Below are 6,000 nucleotides of genomic sequence, written 5' to 3' on the forward strand. Positions count from 1 at the left end.
TCAGGAATAGATGTATCCTACTATCTAGACTACAAAATGAATATTTGTCTGTTTGTCTGCATCGCCGTTTTTCTCAGAGATGGCTAAGCGGATCTTCATCAAACTCTCAGGGGCTAATCAATCAGTGGGTGCCGGAGAGTGGTTCTTGAGAATTCATGTTTAAAAAAGTTGGATTTTTTTATATTAATTTTCTAAATCGCTCTATAGTGCCGAAGCCTTTGTAGCTATGTGAAAGGTTATATTAAATGATCTCCAACCCAATCCTTAGTGGATGTATGGAATTGTGTTTTAGGCTTTTTAATTAAACCCGTCAGCGAAGCAATGAGCACGACTCGTTGGCTGTTTCCGTGATGCGGGCCAGTTTGTGTAGAACAATAACATTTATATGGAAGACTGCAGTGAAGAATCTCTGGCTCATTCCTGGGGGATCGATCGGCAATCTTACGAGAATGCAAACTGCCCTCGGGGAATATGACAAATGAAGCCCCAATGAGCCACAAACAATTAATAGACCTGAGGGCACTTCATAAACTGATAAAATATTCCCATATGCTGATCGAGTTTATCGTGATGTACGGACTCAATACAGATGTAGTGAACCAATATAGGAATTTTGGGCAAAGTGGTCTGTCAGCGAAGCGACAAGTAGGCTCTGCTAGTATTCTAGTAATATCGATAACTACTTAAGGACTAGCTCTGAGCTTAGATCACAAGGGCCTGGCTTGGTCGTGGCTTCAAATCAACACATAACTATCGGCCCGTAAGTGTCAGTACAGCGTCGTGTTTCAGCTATTTCCAAGGCTTGTTTCCCAGGTAGTGAGCCTGTTGATCAAATACGAACACTGATGGCTCAAAGTGGTCTTCGCAAACAACACGATATTTTGAATGAACATACATTTTGATGTTGAATTTGGTTGTTCCTAGGTTTTTAAATCACAAAGCACACAATCGTTGACAATCTTTTCATGGGCCAGACATGCAAAAAAAGCGACTTCTGAGTTATGAGGGCAAATTTCTCGATGATTTGAACAGTTAAAAGCTTGGCAAATTGGCATCTTGAATGCCAGGATAACTTGTGATGAAATGCAGATGTACACGTCCATCAATGAGCTGTGCACCTGTGACGTCATCCAAAACAACGGAAGTAGCTCATTTGAATAACATAAGTGAAAACAAGCCGATTTTAAAACACGATTATCCGGTTTATTATTCTCCATTTTTTTTATTTTTGTGTTAATGGGTCAGGGATATAATCCTTTAAAAGTTATCTCTTCAAAAAAATTAATGATTGTGTCCCTTTAAGAAAGTGTGTCATCCTTCTTGCTCTGTCAGCTTAATTCATACCTGCATAGGATAGGGTGTCACTCCACTGCAGTGGTTTGTAACCTGGGGTAGACGCACCCCATGGGGGTGCAAAATGTAATTTCTGTTGTGCCATTTCGGCTGTATTCGTGGTTTTGTAGCAAAAACAAGCGTTACGCCTTGGTCCCCCGTCGGTGAAGTGATGTGAGTTGACAAAGTGGAAGACGCAAGGCGGCCATCTTGGATTTTGACGTGGCGACCACATTTTCAATAGCGTTCTTCCTTATGCGTAGATACACCCACACCCCAGATTAGAAGTTGGTACTTCGTTTATTTTTCAAGATATTTCACTCACAAGGTTAGGACATAAATGGCGGCGGCCATCTTGGATTTTGACGTGGTGACCCAATTTTCAATAGCGTTCTTCCTTATGCATAGATACACCCACACACCAGATTAGAAGTTAGTAGTTCGTTTATTTTTCAAGATATTTCACTCACAAGGTTAGGACATACATGGCGGTGGCCATCTTGGATTTTGACGTGGGTTGCACCCACACACCAAATTATAATTCGGTCCTTCGCTTACGCACACACGCACTCACATACTCACACACACGCACGTCCGCACGCACGCACACACAGACGGAGGGGAAAACCATAGTCCCCCTTTCGCTCCGCGGTGCGACGGGGGACAATAAAGGAGTGCAAAGAATCGAATTATAGGTCTTTAATTCTAAGACCTGTGTCAAGTCATCAATTTTTGAGAAGGGGTGCGAGAAAATATTGAGAACCGAAGAGGTTCATTGAGAACCAAGAAGGCTAAGGGCCACTGCTCTACTGGTACCTGTGATACTTGGTTTCTCTCATCTCCTCTTCCTGTTCAGGCTGGAGTTCCCCAAGGCAGTGTTCTGGGCCCCGTGCTTTTTCTGGTCTTCATCAATGATCTCTCTGACTCTCTCGAAAATCCTCTCTATCTCTTTGCTGATGACTCCACTCTCTGCCGCTCCATTCCTCTTCCCTCAGATCGGCAGTCTGCTGCCTCCTCACTCTCTGAAGACCTGGACAAAATCACAGACTGGTCAAACAAGTGGAACATGTCTTTCAATCCTGACAAATCTCACACTCTTACTATGTCTCTCCGAAAAGATCGACTGGACAACCCTCCCATCTACTTTCTCAACAATCCTCTCCAAGAAGTTCTGTCGCTCAAGATTTTGGGTCTCACTATCTGCCATGATCTTTCTTGGGAAAACCACATTTCCAAGCTGGCCTCCAAAGCCAGTCGCCGACTGGGCATCCTCCGTCGTGCGAAGTCCTTCCTCGGCACACCTGAGCTCCTCACCACATACAAGGCTTTCATCCGCAGCTCAATGGAATACTGTTCTCCCCTATGGGCCGGTGCTCCTGCCTCACACCTAGCTCGGCTTCACGCTGTTGAAACCAAAGCTTTCAGAATTATTGAAATCTCCCGTGATGAAGCTATCTCTGAGGGCCTTTCACTCACTCACCGCAGGCAGGTAGGTGGTCTTTCTGTCTTCTACCGACTCCTCTCCGGCCTTGCACCCCCAGCTCTCTCTGTGCTCTGTCCCCCAAATATTCCTACAGGTCGCACAAGATCTGCCAGCAACCCTCTGATGGTTAAACTGCCGAAATCTCGGCTCTCCGCTCACCTTCACTCTTTCATTCCTCTTTTCTCCCGCCTCTGGAACAAACTCCCTCACTCCCTTCAATCCCACTCCTCCCTCCAGGTCTTTAAAACAGCTGTTCACCACCATCTCTTATCTTCCCCCATCCAAAACCTTGATCTTTTCTACCCCCGCTAATTCACCCCAGATCCACCTTGTTTGAAATTCCAACTTCTTTCCTGGAAGTCCTGGCAGTGTCCATATGTTTTATACCTCTCCCACTGCCCCCTTCCCACGCCCCCCCCCCCCCAAAGCCCTCGCCCTCTCTCAGATCTCTCGATGTCTCCATGTCTCTCGGTCCCTGCTCTCAAATGTCATGTTTGTGTCCTTCCCCCTCTCTCCCCATCTTGTCTACCGCTCCCTATGTTATATGTTTTATGTGTCGGTTTGTCTTTCTGTGTGATTAATGTTCGCTCTTTCACGAGCCTCGATATTGTATACAAAAAAAAAAAAAAAAAAAAAAAAAAAAAAAAAAAAAAAATCTGTTTTTAAAATTCCCTCAATATGACGGATCCACATTGCATCTATTTTGAAGTATTAAATAGGTGGAGATTGGCGTGTCGGATCTGCCGAACATTTTCAGCAATTTGAACCAGAAGCATTCCCAACTCTGCAAGATGGTTTTGAGATTTTAAAAAGAGAGCGGGAAATCCATAAAGTAATATGGATTACATAAGGGCTCCTTCGTTTACCTCTATTAGGTCTGGGCGCGTGGCATATATAGAGCCTCGTGGCTCTGAAAGTGCAATAAAAACATAAAAAGAAGAAGAAGAGGAAGAAGTTCGCTCTTCCATATTCAGCGAAGCGATGGGTGGACTGTTTTGTTGGAGTGCTCGCTTACCACTTGGTGAGCGCTCTACAAGCTTGGACATCTACAAGCTTCCATGGCGATACCGTGGCTCAGTCCTCTGTGGGGACATCCCTGGAGTTCGGAAGGCAAAATAAATTAGAGAATTAGAATTAGTAAAGCAACAAGACAAGTGAACTGCAAGTTCAAGTGAGAATTGGAAAATGTTTTCAGTGGTTACAAAACAATGAATCCCTACACCACTACAGGATGGCCGAGAGGTATGCACAATCGCTCTAAGCCATCTAGCCTGGGTTCAAATCCTAACCCACTATAAACTGTCATCCCAATGTTTCACAGGCAGTACGATTCATCAATATGCATGCCATCCCTCAGATAGACATTGAACCGGGTGTCTCATCTGCCGGAATTTCTCCCCTCACCCTCCACTCCTCCCCTTCCCCATTCCCATCCCTCCACACACCCTCACACACTCTCTCACCACATTATCTCGCCCTCTCTCCTCTCTCCCATTCCCCTCCTCTTCTCTCTTTCTCTTTCTCACCTCATACTTTCTGGAGTGTACAGTATAGTGATGTGTGTTGAAGCATCGCTCTCCCACCCTTCCCTGCTCTCCTGCACTCTTTCTCTCCTTTTTTTTCCTTTCTTTTATTCTCCTTTATGTCTTTCTCTCGTTCTCTCGTTCTCGTTCTCTCTTTCTCTCCTCTCCCTCCCTATAGAGTATAGACCCAAACTGAATCCTCCCCCCTCTCTCCATGCGCTCCCTTAGTATTCCCGTCAGTCCAGAGGGAGGAAGGAGGAGAAGAGGGAGAGGAAACGGTGGGAGCCTGGAGGGAGAAGGGGAGTAAGGGGTGGGTGGGGGGAGAGGGGAGTAAGGGGTGGGTGGAGGGAATGGGAGGTGTGGGAAGTTGAGGTCTGTGGTGTGAGAGTCTGGAGGGAGGTGGAGGGAGGGGTGGGATGATGGAGGGAGAGGGGTGGGAGGATGAGGGAGAGGAAGGGGTGGAGTGGGAGGAGGGAGGGGAAGGGGTGTGGGGCTGTAGGGGGTGGGAGTGGGAGTCTGGAGAGATGGTAGGAGTGTGAGGGGAAGGGGTGGGAGGAGGGAAGGGAATGAGTGGGGTAGGAGTCCAGAAGGAGGGGATGGAATGTGGTGGGTGGAAGGAGGGGAGGGCGTGGAGTGAGTTCAGAGAGTGTGGGGAAGGAGGGAGGGGGAAGGGTTTGGAGTTTGCAGGGAGAGTGTGGGTGAAGGAGCGGAACTGTGGAAGTGGTTGGAGAAGGAATCCTGCGTTGCCTCGGCAACGCCGTGTACCTTTGCTAGTCCGATATAAATGGACTTCGCTTCGTGGAATTCAGGAGATGAAAAATTAATTAATCTACACAGTACAAGTAAACACAGCAATTAATTTATCGTTATCCTCATCATACGAGGTAGCTGTCCGCACGGTAACCCTGCACCGTTCCTATGCCGCACATGTCACGTCGGAAAACATGACAGATGTACAAGCGATAGCAATCTCTGGAATAGGGGGCGGGGCAAGCAAGCCCAACCGAGGTCGTGTCGCTCCCTCCCCCCGCCCCTCCGAAATCCTCTTAAACGTTACTCCGTGACCGTGTGCACCTGTACACTACGTAGGATGTCTTTGGTCTTTCTCACAAACGTAGCTCAGGTACCAACAGAGCACGTTCGTTCCGAACATCAGCTTGAATGGAGGTAAAATGATATCAGTATTGACAAAATGAAGTTATTTCTCTACAAATACAAATAACAAACGATGCTGTATAGTGTATGTATGACAATGACGGTTTATGAAGGATCGCACCACAAGAAAATGATGGTAAATACCCACAAGGCCCCAACTAGACTGCTTCCCACCCACCTGATCCTCCGAACAACGCTCGATATCATATAAATGCATGTACAGTACTTTCGTGCATGTATTGTAATTAAACGCAGATATTAATTGCCGGTAAAGTTCCTTTTAAATTTGCAATGTATTTGAATTTTCCCTTTAGATCAGGTTGTGCGAGTTAACAATACAATTGAGGTTCAATCAATGGGAGACCAGCCTCATGAATGTAAGTAGCACGACACACCTCTTGTGTTAGCGTCGGTCCGTCTCGGCTGCACCGGTGGTGTCGGGATGTGCAGATAACGGAGCAGTTAACGAAGGAAGAGTGACTAGTGCAGTTCTCGTGTAGTCATACT

General features: G+C 46.5%; 1 protein-coding gene across 6 annotated transcripts in view; it reads right to left on the reverse strand.

The window, feature by feature from the left end:
- The window catches only part of LOC137437116 (YEATS domain-containing protein 2), a 108,865-nt gene extending 103,153 nt beyond the window's left edge, over positions 1–5,712 (reverse strand). For 5 of the 6 annotated variants that reach the window (XR_013624984.1, XM_068131524.2, XM_068131531.2 and 2 more), the window contains exon 1: positions 3,831–3,968. The gene's annotated coding sequence lies outside the window, so the exon portion shown is untranslated. Of the gene's footprint in view, positions 1–3,830; positions 3,969–5,671 lie in introns of those variants that run through there. The other variant, XM_068131515.2, reaches the window with a different exon arrangement.
- Between the last annotated feature and the right edge of the window lie 288 nt (positions 5,713–6,000).

Source organism: Myxine glutinosa, chromosome 1 (genome assembly GCF_964187855.1).
Source record: "Myxine glutinosa chromosome 1, kmMyxGlut1.1, whole genome shotgun sequence".
Classification (NCBI taxonomy): domain Eukaryota; kingdom Metazoa; phylum Chordata; class Myxini; order Myxiniformes; family Myxinidae; genus Myxine; species Myxine glutinosa.